At 42.6% G+C, this 4934-nt stretch overlaps 1 protein-coding gene across 2 annotated transcripts in view; it reads left to right on the top strand.

The window, feature by feature from the left end:
* The first annotated feature begins 2485 nt into the window (after positions 1-2485).
* The window catches only part of syne2b (spectrin repeat containing, nuclear envelope 2b), a 159734-nt gene continuing 157285 nt past the window's right edge, over positions 2486-4934 (top strand). For both annotated transcript variants that reach the window (XM_080011861.1, XM_080011863.1), the window contains exon 1: positions 2486-3346. The gene's annotated coding sequence lies outside the window, so the exon portion shown is untranslated. The remainder of the gene's footprint in view (positions 3347-4934) is intronic.

Below are 4934 nucleotides of genomic sequence, written 5' to 3' on the forward strand. Positions count from 1 at the left end.
GTCCTAAGACCAATGAATGAAGTGAACCTACACCTACAGTGAACCTACACCTACAGTGAACCTACACCTACAAGTCAAGTCACACAAGCGCATTTCATACCAGGGCAACACAATGCGCTTCACAAAGAAATACAAAAAAAAAAGAGGAAACATAGTTGTCAGCTGGTGATTACAAAGGAATGCCCTTGAACAGCAACAACAGCAACAGCAACAACAAAAGCAGCAGCAACAACAAAAAAAACAACAACAAAAACAGCAATAAAAGCAATTCCAACAACAGTAGCAACAGCAGCAGCAACAGAAAACAAGAACAACAGCAATAACAACAGCAGCAGCAACAGAAAACAACAACAACAACAACAACAACAACAACAGCAGCAGCAACAGAAAACAACAACAACAACAACAACAACAGCAGCAGCAACAGAAAACAACAACAACAGCAATAACAACAGCAGCAGCAACAGAAGAAAACAACAACAACAACAACAACAACAACAACAACAGCAGCAGCAACAGAAAACAACAACAAAAACAGCAATCACAACAGCAGCAGCAACAGAAAACAACAACAACAGCAATAACAACAGCAGCAGCAACAGAAGAAAACAACAACAACAACAACAACAACAACAACAACAACAGCAGCAACAGAAAACAACAACAAAAACAGCAATCACAACAGCAGCAGCAGCCACAGAAACAACAAAAACAGCAGCAACAACAGTAACAGCAGCAGCAACAGAAAACAACAACAACAACAACAACAAAAACAGCAGCAGCAACATCAACACCAGCATCAACAACAACAAAACAACAACAGCAACGCACACGCACAGACATCACCGGAACCGGAAGTAGTAGCTCTCACCCGAACCGGAAAAGTCACTCAGGTCAGAAATGTTCAAGATGGTTAAGTTAAGATATAAGGTCAGAGATGGTTAAGTTTATGTAAAAGGTTAGCAGCAGCAGCAACAACACCAGCAGCAATGACAACACCAGTTTAGGTATAAAGTTAACAGCACCAAGAACAACACCAGCGGCGACAACTTACAGTGAACCTCATCTCCTGCAGTGGTAGAGTACACGTCTATTTATGACGAACCATTTAAGTTGGTACTGCTTTTAATTTGATACCACAAATGTACTTTTCAAATATATCAAATGGCATTTTAACTATTAAAGTGTTATTTTGATATTCCATCTCCCACTGAAATTAATTTATAAAAAGGTTTTGTCACATTGATTAAAAATAGATTTTTTTTTTTCCTGATTTCCAATTTCCCATGTACTACTTAAAATATTAAATATAATTTCTGATGATTTTCCTGTTGAACAAGCATTGAATTTAACGAGGTAAACTGGTAAGTCCTCAGTAACTCAGTTACGGATATTAAAAATGAAAAGTAAAGAATGTTCTTTCAAAGGAAAATGATTTAAATCTAGAAGAGCGATCGGTGCTGTTTGGCCAAATGACTCCAGATGATGGAGCTGCTTTGCACTGGTTTCATCCCCAGACCGTGACCACTTCCAGGAAATCAGTTTGATGCAAACACTTCTGACTTGCTTTGCCCTAAACTTGATAAACTTTAAAAAAAGAAAAAGAAAAATTGTCACTTCCACTGTCCATCCAAGGACGTTAAACGAGGAGGAAAGGACACGTTGCAGAATAATGATCATATTTATTATAACATACGTTGTCATAGAAACCTGATGCTTCACTGGAAAACAGCCTCTATGTTCAACTTGAACCAGAACTGAAGAAGAAACATAAGAGTAGAGCTTCCTCTGGTGGCGGCTCCAGTTACTTACACACAACCACAATGAATCAGAAGAAGAAGAAGAAGAAGAAGAGCTATAACCTTTACTTCAGGTGGGGGTTGGAGGGTGGAGGGTGGAGAGTCTGTGAGGTGTTTGAACATGGAGGCTTCGACACCAACGTGGCCTTGTTCATCATCTCCACGGTGACGCTCTGACTCCTTCTCTTTTCAGCTCCTTTCAACCCCAACCACAGGAAACAGAAGATAATAATACACTAGATCATGACACACGACAGGCCTCAACATTTAAACATATTATCAAACAACACATTATTAAACGACATATTATTTAACAACATATTATTAAACAACATTTTATTAAACAACATATTATACAACATATTATTGAACAATACATTATTAAACAACATATTATTAAACAACATATTATTAAACAACATATTATTAAACAACATATTATTAAACAACATATTATTTAACAACATATTATTTAACAACATATTATTATACAACAAATTATTAAACTACATATTATTTAACAACATATTATTAAACAACATATTATTATACAACATATTATTAAACTACATATTATTATACAACAAATTATTAAACTACATATTATTAAACAACACATTCCCAATGCAGATAAATGAAAATAATAAAATCCACCTTAACAAGGCACTTTAATAGAGCATGCGCAACAACTTATAAAGCCAGGGTCAAAGGTCAGGGCCTCAGAGTTCACATGGACCTTATAAACGGCTATGAAAGGCCTTTTGTGACCTTTTGACCCCTGTGGTGGGCCTCCAGGACCTGTCTGTCCTATCAGCTGCCAGTTGGACTTGGAGCTAGCTTCACGGGGACGGAGGAGTCATCGTTTCTCCTCAGACGGAAACGATGTGTTTTTGGTGACGATGTGAAGTTTCATCAGTGTTGTCATCACCAGGAAGCAGAAATGATGCTAAAAATAATCTCACAATGTCATTCAGTATTACGCAAGGTCATTTTTAACTGCATTATTAATGTACTGTACTACTTATTTTATTAGTACTGTACATGTCATTAAACTATGGAGAAGCGTCACTCCACACGTATATAAAGTACAAAGTCATACTCGCATTGATAAGAGCAGTAAGTGGTGAAGTGGGAGAGTTAAACTTGGAGCAACATTTGTGCAGCAGAGCTGCAGCCTCTGGGGGTGGGGTTGGTGTCCAAGCCTCACTGGTTGTTATATTTAGGCGTCTCAGGGTCTCCCTTCTCCTGTGTCAGTGCGAGCGAGGCCTGGGAGGTGTGGGCGGCTCCACCGCTCCTCTGCAGGGGAACCAGGGCACTTGGGCCTTTAATCACCGCCGACTCCCGCGGTGCACGGTGGCTTCTCTCTTCCTTTTTTTTTTTTTTTTAGGATTGGACGCTCGTCACTGCCCCACCTGCATCACTGCTCCGCCTGCATCACTGCTCCGTCTGCATCACTGCTCCGCCTGCATCGCTGCTCCACCTGCGTCTGCTGCCTCTGCTCTGCATCTCAGCAGCTCTCAAACTCACCCCCTTGAATTCCACTTCATGTAAGTAGAATTTGTTCCACTTTTCCCTGTGACTTTGATCCTTATTTCATCCAAAGTAAGAGTAGGAACTTCCAGTGTAGTCGAGGCCTTGATGGTGGACGCTCCACCTTCCTGTTGGAGTTGAGATGTGACAGAGCAGCACCATCATGCTCAACACTCTCTTTGCTGTTTTTTAGACGTTAGATTCCAACTGAAGGGTCGTTTTCTTGAGAAAAGTCCCCTGTACTTCTCAAGGACTAAGTGCTTGAATAGTTTTGGAACCCGTCGTCATGGACTCGCGCACGTCCCCGTGCACTATTTTGGGCCTGGGCAGGTTCACCGTGCACGGCCTCCACCCTACCCCACATAGCACTGAGCAGGAAACACGAGCAGGTGCCATAAACACGACCTTTAGGACAATGATTTAATGCTGAGGGATCGATGGAAGGACGGGGAAAGACAGATGGACAGACAGACAGGTAGAGGGTGAGACGCTCCACCTCTGATTGGACGCAGCGTCCTGAACCACGACCATTTTGCCCAGAGATTTTCCAGGCTCAAGCGAATGGAGACGTCACCGCGTCAACAAGGTGACCTTGAGGTGTGACGACGCTGTACCTCCTTCACAAGGTCAAAAGTTCAATCTCCAAACATTAAAATGCAAATATTATCATTATGGGATTGAAGCCACACGACGGACGTCTGCATGAAGCAGGACCCGGCGGATGCCAAACCTCACGGGGACCATTTGGAGAAATGTTTCCCTGACGCACGAGAACTCAACCAAACGACTGAAGCAGGTGATTGAAAGGACGACGTGACAAAACAAACAAACACTGAACCAACGGAGGAGCAGCTCGTCAGGCAGCAGGTACGAGGGGCCCGGGGCTCCGAGGGGCCCGGGGCTCCGAGGGGCCCGGGGCTCCGAGGGGCCCCTCGTTTGACCAACGAGTGTTTTGATCAATGAGCTTTTACTGATCTGTCAAATGGGAAGTGACGTGTTGAGTGTCTGGACACCGCTGGGTGTAGAGTATGAAAAAACAAACAAGACATCGACAAACATCAAATCATGACGTCATCTCATTGGAGTCGATCTTTACACCAACAAATCAAAGATCTGCAGCAGGATGCTCCTGGTTTGGTGGTTTGGTGGTTTGGTGGTTTGATGGTTTGGTGGTTTGGTGGTTTGATGGTTTGGTGGTTTGGTGGTTTGATGGTTTGGTGGTTTGGTGGTTTGATGGTTTGGTGGTTTGGTGGTTTGGTGGTTTGATGGTTTGGTGGTTTGGTGGTTTGATGGTTTGGTGGTTTGATGGTTTGGTGGTTTGGTGGTTTGATGGTTTGGTGGTTTGGTGGTTTGGTGGTTTGATGGTTTGATGGTTTGGTGGTTTGGTGGTTTGATGGTTTGGTGGTTTGATGGTTTGATGGTTTGATGGTTTGGTGGTTTGATGGTTTGGTGGTTTGATGGTTTGGTGGTTTGGTGGTTTGATGGTTTGGTGGTTTGGTGGTTTGGTGGTTTGATGGTTTGATGGTTTGATGGTTTGGTGGTTTGGTGGTTTGGTGGTTTGATGGTTTGGTGGTTTGATGGTTTGATGGTTTGATGGTTTGGTGG

Source organism: Zeus faber, assembly GCF_960531495.2.
Source record: "Zeus faber genome assembly, chromosome: 13".
NCBI classification, from domain to species: domain Eukaryota; kingdom Metazoa; phylum Chordata; class Actinopteri; order Zeiformes; family Zeidae; genus Zeus; species Zeus faber.